At 44.3% G+C, this 16,412-nt stretch overlaps 1 long non-coding RNA gene across 1 annotated transcript in view; it reads right to left on the reverse strand.

The window, feature by feature from the left end:
* Window positions 1-9,307: 9,307 nt before the first annotated feature.
* LOC147758737 (uncharacterized) overlaps window positions 9,308-16,412 on the reverse strand; it is a 28,207-nt gene continuing 21,102 nt past the window's right edge. The window contains exon 2 of the long non-coding RNA XR_015319057.1: window positions 9,308-10,270. This is a non-coding gene — a long non-coding RNA (uncharacterized LOC147758737). The remainder of the gene's footprint in view (window positions 10,271-16,412) is intronic.

Consider the following 16,412-nt stretch of genomic DNA (forward strand, 5'->3'; position numbering starts at 1 on the left):
ATATTCGTCGTGGAACGAGGTATTTGGCTAGAGCGTGTGTCTTGGTCTGCCTTTCTGTCCGCGTCTGTTTGTAATGTGCGTTTGGTATACCTTGTAGCGAGTGGCCAGGGCCGATAGAAGTTGGTTTGCTCTTGTCTCCTTAAGGACCGACGGACGGACCCACACATGGGTGCGAAGGCGGGCAGCGAACGAAGCTATTGGCCAAAAACGTGCTCCTACAAGAACTACTAACGGAAGTCTGACGCATGCGAAGAGGAATGTGATACCCGTTTGGCAACAAGACTCCCTGAAAGCAGACAATTGATCCGGCATACCGACCACTCGATACCCACACCGAGAAACAGGCCAATCTCTTGCTTTGCTGTTACAGATTAGGCGGTTTAGCCTTCGAACGCGACGCATAGGCCAGCCGAAATTCGACGTTCACCATGCAAATGAATCTACGAAAAAGAGATAGAACAAGTTTGTACATAGTAAGCGGCCAGCCAACTGGACACAATAAGTAAGAAATGCCCACATATATAAGTTATAACAATGAAAACTTAGGTGTCTATTGTATTATTACAACGCTGATGTGGCCTTATTATTAATATACTAGTATAATGTACGCTATATATGGTTTCCACGCGATGAGCTAACTGGCTGATTAAGGCACAGCACTTAGTCTTATAAACCCATATACGTCTGTGGGGTACTCTGATAGGTTGATGAAGAAAGGCAAACTAAACTTTTGGTACGGTGATGCCGTGATGGCTGCAACTTATCGCCTCGATGAATTACGACTTCAATAATAATACCAACATTAGTCGTTTTCCGCTTGTGACCAATCGCTCTTCTTCGAAGTTAAATTAAACGCATACTTCACAAATATTTCCCATTTATAAAATTGATGTGCTTGGTATTTGTGTAGTTTTGTCCCAGGGAAGGCTTTTTCAGTGTTGCCTTTATTTATGGCATATAGGCGAATACGGTCAGACGTCGGTCAACGCTTTAACGACGCACGTTGACTGCCTCGACCGTTAGTCGACTTCTATTGATCCTATGCCTACGATGTTCTGGGTAAAGCTTTCGCTTGACCTGGATTAAAATTTCAATCCTTTATATATAAAATAAATAATTATTTCCTTACTTAAATACTGCGCTTTAGCTTAAACAACCTAAATGTATCAAAAAACGGGCATTTTCCTTAACGAAGATTTCTTCGTCTTCACCGAGGAGAAGTTCCGTGAAGTGCAATTTTGCCAGTGGCACGTGTAAAAACATTTCGAGGAAAGCGGTCAAAAGTGGTATCGAACGCATATTCGAATTTTGGGTAGGTAGGGGGTGAGGGTTATATATATATATATATATATATATATATATAACATGAGCCTCATATAGAACATTATGTTAAAATTTTGTCCTTCCGAGGGTACTTGTGACATGAAAACGAATATATAGTTTTTGAGTTTGTAACGTCAATATGCATCATTTAACGCCATAAAAAAAAGTATACCTATATGGACTCGGCATCGGCTACAATTTAGAAAGAAAAAGTGGAAACGTAAAACAAAAGGGCAAACAAAATATCCTGACAAAATGTTAAAGGATCCGACAAAACAAGTAAAATGGTCAAAAAAAGCAATTAGAATAGTGTACAAACTGTCCCAAAGGAAAAGGTATCAAATATGAATAGTACAAAAGGTGAGAATCCCACAAAATAGGCTCATGCGAAAATGCACGCCACTGTCAGACAAGCACTAATAACGATATTAAGACGAGCAAATAATAGTTATATATTTGAGCTAATGTCGTACCTAAACAACCCCAACACAATGGACGAATTTCCATAACAATCTAATAGGACCTCTAGGAACGGCAACGGAAACGGAACAACAATGGTTTACTTTACTGAAAAAATTGTAGAATAGATTGTAGAAAGTGAAAAATAGATTGTAATAATTGTAATCGCATGATGAGGAACAAATAACTTATTTGTATCAAACTTAAGTTTAAAGCCGAACAAATCTTAGTCTACATTCAGTTAGTTGGGACAAGTAACAGAGGAGAGCTGGGTAGCGTATGTTCAAGACGGATCTTCACAAAAAAATGTACGACGCGTACGAGCCCGCATGTTCTTAAGCGAAGATAGGGTGACGTCACACATCATATAGAGGCGTAATGGCAACCGTCTCTCAACGATATTTACAAGCATTACGAATTATAGCTACCGTTAGGGTTCCGATCAATTTTATATAGATGTCCGGACACGACAAATAAGTAACTTTGAAAATTATTTTTGATGGCACGGGACAATTCAAACTCGATATCCGATATCTATGTATGGCTTTGTGTATCTATATATGAAAATCGTGATTTTTGCTCTCTTTTTACACGAAATCAGCTTAGTGGCCCGTGATTGAAAACGCTGGACCTGCAGGTGCCGAATTTATGTCCTGAAATAAATAGAAATATATAAAGCGAATATAGTCAAATAGGGGGCAGTTATTTACTTCATCCACAATCCTAGATCATTTCAGTCCGTCATACGTATTATTATGATATGTAATTATCTAAAAGAACATTTGCCTACTACAACTGTTCATTCGCTGGGCATTCGCACAATATCTACGTAAATATACATCGTATTGTTTCGCGTACCCTATAAATACATCGGCAGCCTTTTCATGGCCCGCCCCTACGCTCCCTGCTCGGGCATAGTTTCAGACCAGTGTTGAACCATTCCAACGAAATTGAAATCTATTTCTGCGTCATTGAGACCAGCATACCATTCAAGCACTCTGTAATGCATTTGACCGAAAAAAAAACGGCAGCATGAACCGTGACATCAATTTTAGTGCCTGTAGCTGTACTTATTAGTGGTTCTAGCCTGTTTTTGTGTTTGTTCGTTCTGTGCTTTTTCGCTCGCGTCTACTTTTTTCTCCGTTGCTGTTTGTTAGTTGGTTGTGCTTTTACTGCTGTCAACGTTAACCATTGCGAACACACGCACTACTAATATGTAGCCTCTCCCTGCGCACTAAGGACCTGCCTACTTCTGAGAAAGCAGCCTTCGCTGTTTTCAGGGAGTGGAACAGTGGCATCCCTCTTCGATTGGCCTAACGGAGCTTCCGCTATTGTAACGGCTTCTGTCGCGGTTCCCGACCGCATTTGTCGTTCGTAGTGGGAACAATTAAGAAGAGCGACGTCAGCGTAGTTCCCTAAGGAATCGACGAATGCCTCTACGCATCGTGTCCCCCTTCGGGTGTATTCTGCGTTTTGTTCCTTGACCGTTTGCCCCTACTGCCGCCGCTGGCAAAAGCATACGATGGGCCGATACGATGCAGTTCGGCAGAGGTAAAACAAAGCCGATAAAGGTAGATAGGGAATGAAACAGAGAACATGGGAGACGGAAAGATAAACCAGAGAAAACAAGTAGCCAGGGGCAAACGCAAGGAAAGACAGTTAGGAGAAGAGTTCACGATGACCTATAGTGTATCGTAAGCGGCGAGGACGACGATTGCCTAAGCAGCGGCGGCGACAAAATCGCCAACCGTAGCAGTCGTTGCCGCCATCGTGATTAAGCATTCGAGGACGTGCTCTTTCGCCCGTAACTAGTGTCCAGTTGTTGTCTCGAAGAGACACAGTTGGCCGCTCCTTGCTACGATTGCAATGGCTAGAATAGCGGCAGGAGTGCAACAGTGGCGGACCGAGAGGAAAAAGGCAAACAAAGATATCGAGAAAAAAGGCGTTGCTTGGTAGTTTCAACAGTGAGATAACAATCGCCAACGTTTTCACTTGGGCACGCAACTGACCCATTTCTAGTAGCTAACCAGCAAATGAATCAGCCACTGAACTGAACACATGAACAAGTCGTGGTGCTCGTACCAACCGGCTTGCACCATTGGACGGCCACTAGTGGCACTGCCGCAGTCGAAGGGCGCACACACACGTACGCAAACGCACACAACCATGGAACACGACCAAACGGCACCGTTGCAATGTTAATGAAGCCCGCTATTTAATAAGAACAAATCTGATTAGTAGACTTTATGTGTAGTAGCGGTACGCCAATCGTGAGGGCAGCCCGTCAGTCGGTTGCTGTGTCGATCGGTCTTTTGGCCAACCGCTGTTTCGATAAAGGAGGTGAGTCGTTTTTCTTTGCTCTTTCACTTCTAATTTCTCTCCCTGTTTCTCCCATTTTGTCTCTCTCACTAGGACTTTCGCCATCTCTTGCTCGCCCGGGCTTATACGACTGGTCGTCGTCTTCTACCCTGCGGTTGTCCAAAGTGCGTGCGTGTGTGCGTGCGTGCGTATTTTACTCGCATGTAGTTACGTTGTGCTAGTACCCGTAAAAGAAGTACTAGCACTGGTTGCGGTTGAACTGTGGTAGGCCTCTGAGCAACTGCTACTATTCCCGTTGCTTGCTATAGGCAGGACGACAGACGTGGTGTCCGCAGTCTTAGCAGCGTTACGAGTAATTCGGCTACTCTCGAAATAACATCAAGCGTCGAGGAGCCAGGCGCCTCAGTGCTGACGGACAGTTCGTAACTTAGGCGCCGCTACGAACTAACAGTAAGTCGGCGTGCTGTTGTAGCGATGAACGTTGAAACTTTTACATTCGGGTCACGCGCATCCCGTGCCACCGTTCTAATGCTACAAGGCTTCGACGGCCACAGCGGCGACTCCCACCGTGGTTACTACTCCTTTACTCTAACTCCCTCTCATTGGCTTTCTTTATTTTTTCCCGCCCATACACGAGACACGTCATACCACATCTCCCTGCAGAGCTGCCACTGGCCGCCGGCTGAAATCCTCAGTTGATTTGAGTCCGCGCATAGACTTACGCTTGCCGAGAAAGAAGTCGTGTGCTAGCACGTCCGTTCGCCCACCATCAGAGCTCCACCTGCCCTCCTGCTCCTTCAAGCCGTCGCCTTCTCGGCGTCATCAACAAATAGGGAAAACAGCGGCAAGAACCGCACTCCGGATCCGAAGGTGGGAGGATCATCCGAAAATTAACTAATTGACGAAGAGAACATAAAGAGTTCTCTACCAGGGGGTGCGAAGACTAGGCAAAGCGATGCGCAGAAAAGCAAAAGGAGAGATTGTAATACACACGAGAAGGTGAAGCCGACCACGGGAACAGTCGATGAGCTGCCGAGAGTTAAGAAGGGAGAGCGAACGTCGATGCAGGTCTCCAGGGAGAAGGGTTGAGGAGCCTGGCCTTACCCCACCTACAACCCAGCCCAGCCCTGCTACTGGTGCTCCCAATTTTGTGCTGTGCTCTGTCCTCTCAGCAGCTCTGAAGCAAACGGACCGCTGCAATACAGAAGTCGTGAAAGGTGGTAATAAGAAGGGATACGAATGGATAAGGGGGAAGCGGCGGTGGGGAGTGGGGATGCAGGAACTAAAGGCGGACCACAATCTTAGATTAGAGGGCGGCTCTGCGGGTCGCGAGGTTGGTTTGGCGCCGAACGAACCATGCGATCTCTTCTTTTCTTTGCCGTTTCTGGTGGTCGTCGTGGTCGAAGGCAGCTGGCGAAGTTAAGCGTGCTATAAGGTGTTAGCAAGGAGAGCTGCTACAGGAACAGGAACTAGGACAGAGGGTTAATGGCGAGGTGGAGAGTGGTGCTAACGTAACGACCGACGACCTGGCGTCTGTTAGTTGTTCCCAGCCGAACAGATCATGATCGAAGGAGCGAAGCAAGCGGAGAGAGAAAAAAAAAGAAAACGATCACTGATTTTACACTCCGAACGTGAAACCCACATAAGCCTGACCGATCGTTGATTGTACTCGTACCGATATCTGATGGCGTTCAGCAGGGCTCGTCACGTATGGCTTGTCTCATTGAAACTTGCCTATATTTGCTGCTCCTCCGTGAAATTAACGCTAAGCGCAAAATCTTGTACTCGAAGCACTTGTACGAAGACTACGCAACCGCAGTCGCATATAGTATGCGCCTAACGGCGACAGCAGCAGAAGCACTCGATATGCTGCAGCATAACCAGTCCGCGTTTTTTTCCCGGGGAAGCTCTCTCTCTATTGTACTTGTATCTTTTTTTCAGCTCCTCTCGATTGCTCTATCATTTTCCTTATTTCTCTCTGTTCGCGAGCTCTCCTCGTCTGTATCTACAAGCTACCTCGTACAAGCTAACTCGGCAAGGTATGCTTGTTACGTGTCGGTGCTCGAAACGGGAACGTTCCGTTCAGTCATGCTTTTACGCTAAATTAAGGTATTGCTTTGCTGTAGGACAAAGCGAGAGAACAACCGCTTCCGCCGAGATGAGTGTGTCTCTAGTCAATTCGGCATTAACATCACCGCCAGTAACATTCAGGACAGGTGTCAGCCAACTGACCCGACACTAGTCCGCTACCGTACGTCCCCCTATCCGTCCAACAAGGTGCATAATCTTCATCACTACCTGGAAGAGCTACTCGACTACTTAGAGCAGCTACACCATCTACTTTTTATCTAGCAATTGCCTCCGACCGTTCGCCTGCCGCCAGCTGTTTAGCGTTGATGCCACGTCTGAGTCTAATGTGAGCGACGTGACAAGACTGGCCGCTGCTACTGTTGCCGCTGTAGCTTTCATAGCCACGCAAACACGTTCACAGAGAGATATACACGCGCACTCAAACAGACGTAGACACATCTGCGACGACATCAGCACCAGACTATAGCACTTACAGTCAGTTACAGTAGTAGTAGCAGATTGCAGCTACCGCGGACCAGCTGCTGCCGTTGATGCCTGTCTTTGCCTGATGTGCATGTAGCATCTGTGGTGTTTTATCCTTGTCCAGCATTACCATCACCGTCCACCAGCAACAATTCTCTCGTGTCCCTTATTTGCCCCTGCAGCAGAACTTCCCATCGAATACACTGCTGCTACACGTGGTCGATGCAGAGAATTCAGAGAAAGGGTCGGTGTAGGGTATAACTGGACTCCGAAAACAGCTTCCCGGGCTTCGCTGATTAGCTGATGTGTATTGGGGTCCATTTAAGCTGTAATGAAAGGAAGGCTGACTACGCACAGCAGCCCGCCGTACGACCCCAGCATCAGCAGTAACACAAGAAGAAGACGTCAACAACCGCCATTACTGCTGTTACCACTACCACTCTAATGTCACCAGCATTTGTCTGACCTCTGCGTTTCGCTTTGAATGCTGCAGTTTCTAGTCGACTGGCGTAGACCGTATGTACTGCTTTCTGCTAGAATAAACGGGACATGCAGCTAGTAAGTTGTACGAGAACCTTTTGACCCTCCTTGAAAATCGCCTTTGACAGACAGATGGAAAAAGGTACAAAGTAATGTTTTCCTTTGATGTCTTGGCTTATGGCTTTCGACAACTAGTTCAACGAGTGAGTCGATAATAAGGGTCGTGATGCTGTTTGCTTAGTTGTTTGATCAAAAGGAAATTGAACGGGTTTCGCTTTAAGTTTATTTAATCTGATTTTCTCTTATCGAAGTATACAATCCAGTTTGATTACCTTATGAGTAGACATAAAAAAACATTACAAAAAAACTAGCCCACATTTTTTATTCGTCTAAATAACCGATTATTGACAGGTTTTTTTTTAATGTAATTTTTTATGTAATTTTATGTAATTAAAGTCTGCCCTTGCTATCCATTGAGTGAGTTTTTCTAAAGGAACAGCAATAGCATGATCACTCGAATTTGCTATTGTTCATTCGTATCTACGGCGCCGCCGAAGTACTCCTATGGGGAATCAGCTTATAGCAGTCCGCTGTTCGTTGCAGGAAATTAAAATTACCCAAGTGGAACTTTTTCCACAGTCACCAGCTTGTTGGCAACGGTAAGGCAGCTGCGTCGCAAAGGAAACTTGGGACAATGAAGCTTGGGACGTTTCGATTTTGTCAGATACATGCCGGTGAGCATTGACCCCCAGATGAAGCTCCATCTCAATGGAAATATGCGACGCACTCGACCAGTTCCTAAGGTGATGCACTTGTTTTTAGGGAGAGTCAAGGTTAACAATAATCAACGAGTCAATAAGGCAGAGTGCTATCGTTTTCAAGTCAGGTGGGTAAAAGCAAAAAGTAACATTAATATCATATATTGTAGTATCAGGATGTAAAATATTAAGCCTTGAAGTTATTACAGATTAACAAAGCTCATGACGTTGTTGCAAGTGCGATTCAAATATAACGGATACGATTATTCCATTTGTTGCCAAAATCTAAACAAGCATTGAACATGCCCATTCGTTGATCTTATAGCCAGTGTAGCGTAACTTATAGCTCAGTCTTAACTTACTCCGTTGTTCTGTTGCCGTACTGTAAATTGTTTGCGTACAACCTAATTTATTCCTCTGCTATGGTTATGTTGATGACTCGGTCGCCCACTCCGTTATAGTCACCGTGGCAATTCTTTTTATATGACCAAGTCTTCACAGTCACCTCTTGTAACACTTAGGGCTTACCCCCATCCGGAGTCTAAACAAAGTGTGTTTTTTTGAACTTCCCCGGGTTTTCTCTCGGCACGTCAACCATACAAACAACCATTAATTTTAGCAATAATGCCTAATTTTTCCTCGACCCCGCAATGCTAGCGTGCTTGCGTACTAAAGCAGAGGTGTTGTTCATTCGAAACTGGGCATAGGCATACTTCATCTCGTACCAAGAACCAGCTTTCTATGGCAGTAGGGATGTAGAAATTGGAACGCTCCGGTTACCTTGTTACTTTGTTGCAACTAGTCCAATTCTGGCGTCTTCTTATAGATATTGACCCGTTGTTACGTCGCATCTGTCCTGCTGCACGGGAAAAGTTGACTGAAACTTCAAAATGTCTAATATAAATTCTGAACCCCAAGCCATGTAAGCAGCGTCAATATGTTGCTAAGGCCTGGCTTAACTTAAACTCTAGCTAGGCTGACTTATATTTCTATTTTGTTGTCTTGCCGGCAGTAACTCCGCTAGCCTTCTTGTATGCTCGATACTTTGTTGCATTTTTCGTTTTTGCGCTTACACTAAGAAAAAAGAAACTTCCAGTTTTTATTCAATTTTCTGTAAATTTTTAACCAGAGGCAAAAATCAAGCGCGCAATTCAAGCTACGTGATGACTTCACATCTGCCACTTTGGAAACCCTCTGGCAAGATATACATATATATCTATATCGCTTTATACAGCCTGTAACATAGTTTATTTTATGTTTAGTTCTGAAAAAGAACTGAATATACTGGACGTATAGTTGGGGGTTTCAGTAATGCGTGACGCATTTAATATAAGAATATTTGGTTTGGTTTACTTAATTGGAGAGATAATGTAAACATCATGTAGATCTTAAACAAAATATAAATAACAATTAAATGAAGCGAATTAAGCAAAGGTTTTATTAAAAAAGAAACCCACTTTCTCCGTGCAAGGTATCTTCTATTGCCATTTATAATTGTTTAGGAGGCTTTTCCTGAGGAAGTTTGTATTTACATGTGAACAAGGGCTTTGTACATTTTCTAATGTTGCGATCACATTAATATTTATTATGATTTAATGTCTTTTCAAAATTGCTGACAGCGCCATTAACACTCTTTCCGTTTACTTGTTCAAAACATAAACAACAAATCAAGCTAATAACAGAATAATTTTGAATTAGTGCCGTGCCGCAGACATCCTTTCGAATCGTTTTGGTCCCCTCCTTCTTCGGTGCCAGCAAAGGATTATATAACGTCGCAAATTCGTAATCTAAGCTATATCAAAAGAAGAGACGTACGAAATGGTCGTTGTCCTAATAATACATAGTGTGGCATTAGGAACGTTCATCTGTGTATCAACCTTCCGCGGGTTCTGCCAGCCAAGCGATTTCTTCTTACAGGTTAAACAAGGCAGATAAATTCGTAAAATATCTCGGTCAGTTCGCTTTGCTTGAACAGTGGCAAACAACGGTACTGGAAGATAATCCTGGATTACTAGTTGTATCCTGCAATGATACTGCATGAAATATGGCCATTTCTAACCCCCTCTCAGCGAGGCTTCCTCCAGGAAGAGGTAATGTTCGTAGTTGAAGAAATGTAGCGAACAGCCGAAGCAGTCTGGTCCCCTAACCCCCAACGGCGCGCGCGCGCGCGCGCGCGAGCGAGCGACTCTACTGCGTCCAAACTAATGTCCGCGTTCACAGTAGGATAAACTTCTCTATTGGCTTCCCCTTCTAAGTAAACGTGATGAACAGCCGAGTATAGGGAAGCACTCGAGGGAGGTGACCCATTTCAAGTTCAAGTAACTCCTCGGGTACCCCAGCGGCCTTCGCTTTTTCGTTTCAAATGGTTCACAACTTGCCTGTAGGGACGATAAAAAAGTCGAAGTCGACAGCTCTCGAGTTTTTGCAATTACCGTTAATTAAAAAGGGGAAAGCTTCACATATTCATGTGTAATTCACGTGCAAAAGATTGACTCTTAAATGGAACGACACGTTGTTTGCGCTAAATAAAAACGTATTTTCCGTACTTCACAGAGCCGAGTGCAGTTACTGTACGATCATTTTCATAATCAATACAAAATAAAAATCAATTTTTTTAACATTTAAATGTTTCTGCCATTCCCAGATATTGCTAGGATGTTATAATTCCACCGACGAAAATTCTCCGCGTAACATAAAATAGCTTTTAATCATTACCTCACGTAAGAATATGTTTGCGCCTTTAGTCCCAAAGGATGGGTCTATAACGGCATTCTGTGCTCCTTTGACTAGCTAATTCGGTAACTATTCAGGTATGCTAAAACTTTTTGAAAAAAACCGTTGAATGTGGTCCTAAAAATGATGAAAGATCGCATGTTTAAAAGACAGATTGCTTTGGTCTGAATCTGAGTGTTGACGTGAAACTAGAAATAGAAGGTCTTCACATATTGTCAGGACTTCCGCTATTTCGCGAGCTTCAGCTATCTAGGTTCATTATGTGATCCTAACATACCTTTAAATTTACTCAATTTAGAAAAATGGCGATAGGAACGCTAAAGAAAGCGGACAAAATAAATACAAATGGAAATATTATCCTACTCTAGCAACTACTAATCTTTTGGGTATTATCTAATTCAGTTGAAGTATTTCACTATTTGAAATCAGGTTAGGTTTTGTAGGTTAAAATTGATAGTCATAAGTAAAAGACAAATAAGGTGGAAAGCGGGGAGGGCGTTTCCAGTAACTGTTTCAGAAACAGAGAACTATATAAGGAAGTTATGCTGAAATTATCTAATTGGATTTAGCATTATTTTCTTTATCAAGTGTTAATATGTTTCAGTTACTGTTGATGATTTTACTATAATTAACGAACGCCCCTCATCACACCTGAACTTTTACATATACTATAATCCGGACGAAATTTACCTAAAAGCAATGATTGTTTAACTTTAAATATTCATATTGTTCACCGGCCTTTGCTGCGCGTACCTCGTCCCACAGTTTCGATCCTTCTCGAACCGTAAACCCATCCCCTTACACTGCAACGTCTACATACTTTTCTTTCAGAAAGATACTTTTCAATATACCACTCATTGCCGCCTCTTCTATCTTTTTTTTCTCTATTGCTTTTGGTACTCGCCTTGCCTTCAACCGCCATCCATGTGTCGTCCTCATTTTCCCAACCGTTGTCCTGCTGCTCGTTCTCGTTTTCATTAAAGTGCAAATTGTTAAGTAGCAATTAATCCACTTTTTGTATACAATTCAACTCAGTGCACGGACGGAGTTCCTGCGTCGGTCGCTGCACGATCTGCCTTCTCGGCCTCCGCCTCGCCATCAACGTTTTCCTCGCTCCTTTCACGTTCCTCATCTGTGGCTTCGGTCTGAAAAGTCCCCCCTTTCTACCGATCGTATGCTATAGCATCGCTGCTCCTTAGTTTTGTCCCGGTGAGTGGTTCGAAAACCTCTCTCGTGCCAAAGTTGTGCCTTCCCTTCCTCATTCGTTTCACCCGAGAGGCAAAGAAAGATAGACAAAGACTGAGGCAGATCTTCGCTCGACTTTGAAAGTCTCAAGACGTTATATAAACCGTGGCGCTGGTGGCAGCGGAAGCAGCACTGGTCGTCGCAACGGCCTAAAGTCAGTTCGAGGAAAACTAAGGCGACGTTAATGCAAAACAAGAAGTGCTACTGTGTGGTCGGTCAGCCGGTACAGCCAGCAGCGGTGGCTCTATGTTGTAGCTACTGCTTGCGGGCTTTGCGGCACACGCTCAGCATCGTGACGCACAAATACAATTCAGTTCTTACTGTGTGGGAAAGAATAAGTACAAAACGAAAACTTCAGACAGGCTAGCTGCCAATGCTGTTGTTGCGGAAGCTACTGCTGCCGCCGCTGCTTTCGGCGCAAGAGCCAAAGCGGGCTGCTGCTGGGGTTGGCCACTGCGGGAGAGGCATTCCGCATCGGCCAAGTCGCCGAAGAAGTGGATAACATCAAGGGGACATTAAGAAGAGATGGGAGAACAAAAGGGCACAGGCAGTAGTTCAGGAGCGGCCACGGCAAGCGGAAGGAGGAGCAGGACGACGACGACGAAGAGGACGAGGGAAAAAAGAGAAAAGGGAAAAGAGAACACTGCACTGGAAACAGAGAAAAAAACGAAAGACTGCTAAAGAGAGCGAGCGAGAGAGAGAGGGAAGAGGGGTATCAAGAAATCTTCATCCACTCAGTTGCGGCTCGCCGGCCGGCCGACAGGCCAGTTTGCTGCTTCACAGGCTTCTTCTGCCGTAAATGAAGAAGCCAGCGCGACTCTGAAACGGAGAAGCGTGAGGTGCTAAGGGCGGGAGAAACGGCTAGAGTGAGACGAAACGACGGGCGGAACTACTACGACCACTGCTTGTGCTGCTGCTGTTACTACAGAGAGCGCTGTGAGTAGGGGTGGGCGGCAGTAACGGCAGCCGAAGCATACTTGCAAAGCGATAATTAAGCTGAAGTTTAAATTGAATTTTCAGGCAGGCAGGCAGGCAGGCAGACAGGCGGGCAGACGTCCAGACAGACCGCCACCGGCGCCAGAGAGAATCTCAACTTCGAACCGTTGCCGATCGCCCCGAAGACATAGGGCTTTCTTACGTACCTGGTGGTAATGGTGAAGCGAACTGTAGCAGCGATAGTAACAGGCAGGCACGTGACCGAAGAATCTCCCAAAGTACAGAAGCAAGGCACATTGCTGCATGTCAGAGTACCTTTGGGAGATCGTCCAAAGAAGACGGAGGCGAAAAAGGGCAAAATGCCGTCACGAAATTCGAATTGCCGAATTATTCCGAACTTTCGCAAACTTGATTCCCTCTAATATTTGTGTGCACGTGAGGATGTGTCGACGGAAGTTTGGAACATGGGGGAGAGAGTCAGAGTACGTATCGTGCACTACAATTATTAATAAGAAAACGACCAAGAGTAGGTAATATGATGTAGGATTATTGTAATTTTTTTTCAGTGTTTTAGACGGCCGGGAGAGCTATCTTGTAACTAGATCAATAAACATTTGATCGCTATTATTAGAATACATTGAATCGGCCATGTGTGTAGCGGCATCACTCAGTACTCGAGTGTCGACATTGTTGCCTTACCACCCGGCTACCTAAGTTGGGAACTTCATGCAACTGAAAATCTTCACGAACGGGCCACTTAAAGCCCAGCTAATAGACTATGGTGAGAACCGACCTGAAAATGACCTGCACTAGTACAATCACGGTAAAAAGGTTGGAAATGGAGACATGAGAAATTAGGGACTGATTTTCAGGTGGTAAATTAAGCAAAATCAGTGCAGGCGGACGGAGTTCCAAAGAGATCTAACGAGGTAAGTTGGCATTGTTTTGTATCGAGTTGATGTCTATGATGTTAAAAAGAATCATGCGCATCTAACCTTAGATTCCACTTGTACATACGTCGCACAAGGACGCAGCTTAGGCACATAATAATATACTTTTCTCTTATTTATTAGCAGGCAGTCTTCTTATAGCTGTTAATCTAAATTTCTTGAAAAAGATGAGTCCAGACTAAAATGGTTATTATCAAATTCCGACAGAATCCACGAATTATAATATCTCTAGCCGCCAACTAAGCTTAGACTTTCTCATATTCACGAGCTGGCCTTATGATTGCTAGAAACTTTTTTTCTTCGGGTGCAACAGCTAGGACACTTGTAGAAATAACGTAAATTTGCGATTCGCAAATAAAAGGAACCTCTAAAACGTAGCAGATGTAACGCTAATTTCAATAGTAACGACTAGTGGCTCTTTTTGCACAGTTATAACAACGTTACGATTCTGTAGTTTCCTCTGGGCATGTGCATACGATAGGCTTAAGACGGGATGATAAAATTAATCACATTAGACAGTTAAGTGTAATGTTACAGGCGTAAGTTATAAATTAATTATTGTACTACCAACGCTGGGCAACTTTAACGTTTAAAGCTGTGTCTTATCTGAGTGCTGGTGAAGCCTTTAGGCTTCATGCCTCAGCATCTTAACTACGGATGTTCATTGTGATCTATGACGGAAACCTCCAGCCGGAACAGGAATTAATGTTTGCCCACCACTCAATACGTATAAAATTTAATCCCGTACGAAGACATGCGGAACAATAAGGGTGGGTAGCAGCAACAATAATAACAACATCGATTCCGCCATCGAACAGCCGACAACAGGATTTAGCAATAAAATTGTCAAGGAATTGGATCGGCTGTAAGTGGAGCTACCTAGCTAGCAGTCCACGAAACCTTAGCCGAGTGCAGCCTTCTTCTTTGAGATAGTAGCCCCAAAAAGCAGTCAATCGCAAACGCAAGTCCTGGCTTACGACAGTCGCTGGTGGTTTCTCTCTTTCCGGGGCTACTGCTGGGACAAGTGGGGGTTGGCTGTAAACACTGGCGAACGCGCAGATGAAAAGCTTCTTGCGCTTGTTCCGTTCATAGAGACGAAGCAACACAGGTTAGACTATTTGTGACGATATGCGCCTCTGTCCAAACTACTATACTGTTGGTGGAAGGCGTTCGGCGTTCGCTGCATAAGGATCACATGGCCACTAGGGCCTGCAGGTTCGTTTCCCGCAGGAACGTAGGCTGACGTTCCGAAGAGGGTTATACCACTTACCGAGACGGACAGTAGCACCAAGCGGATAGAGTTCTGCACAGGTCGACTCATCGCCGTCGAAGTCGCTGGCGCCTGTCGAGTAACTCGTAAATATCCACACAGATGGATAATGCAATAAAGCGACAACCGTGGACATAAAACCCGTTTCCCACGCGATCAGACTTGAGATCTCCCTCGCTATTGAGTATCACCAACCGTACGCGATACTTTAGCAAGCAGCGAACGAGCAGACGGCCAGCGACAAGTGAGTGAGTACGCAGAAACGCAAGCAAGCAGCTCCAGTGCTGTACTAGCGAATCCCAAACAGCCACGGCCGTCTTACATCTTAATGGCGCCGAAGGTCTGACCGTCTCTCCTCCCTCGGGGTAACTAAGACTATACGGCTGCCTCCACCCAGAGCGCGTCTTGCAGGATTGCTTCCAACCCCTCAACGCCTTTCCCGTCACAGTCGACGAGACAAAAATAGACATCAACCCCTTCGCTGGCAACGTTCATGTTACCCGCATCGCCCTCGGACTCCCCCAGCTCAGGGGTGAGTAAGAGGGTGAGAGATAGATGCAGCACGGCAGGCAGCTAAGGAGCCTAAACAGCATCTCAGGTGCAATTACTCATTGTTATTGCACTGCTGACCAGCAGAAACGGTTGTTGAGGCAATGCGACCGAAGGCCTGGGTCAGTTCTCTTGTTGTCTTCAAGACGATACGATGCTTTCGTTGTTTTTACTATCAACACAATTTTACCCTTAGGTAGATAGGATACAGTTGGTGGGATGTTATTAATATACATATGCGTATGCTGTAAACTCTAGTCGTGTTGGATAATAGCCTGCTTGATGCCGGTTTCCATAGGTGTCTTTGTTGTGTAGTTTTAATATTGTTAAAAACACTCGTTGATTTACTGCGCAATAACGGAAATAAGATCGCTATAACTAAATTGATAACAGGTTATATAAGATAAGATTAAATGGTTATGTTAATTTGATACAAACATGATAAAGTTAGTATCTGATACGTAATTATTTTTATGTTTTCTTTTTCTTTTTCATTTTTTTCATTTCTTTTTTATATATTTTTAATTTTAACATATACAAAATCCAATGAAAGGCACAAAAAATACCTATAGGTGAACTGAATCTTCTGTTTCCTGTTGTTTTGCGGTCTACATTGTGCTAAGCAGTATTTAGATTAGTCTTTATTATACCAATAGCTTAAATATGTTTGATAATCCCTCCATATTGTTAGCATTTGGTGTTTCTGAATGGCTTGAAAAAGCGTTACATTGACCCACTCTCACAAAGGCACTGTGTCCCAATTCCGGCCCCAACCCTAGTTAAGTGGAACACCTTCTCGCATATGAACTGAGTATCGTGTTCAGAGTAGAAAGGTCA

This window comes from Varroa destructor, unplaced genomic scaffold (assembly GCF_002443255.2).
Source record: "Varroa destructor unplaced genomic scaffold, Vdes_3.0 BEIS01000001.1, whole genome shotgun sequence".
NCBI lineage: Eukaryota > Metazoa > Arthropoda > Arachnida > Mesostigmata > Varroidae > Varroa > Varroa destructor.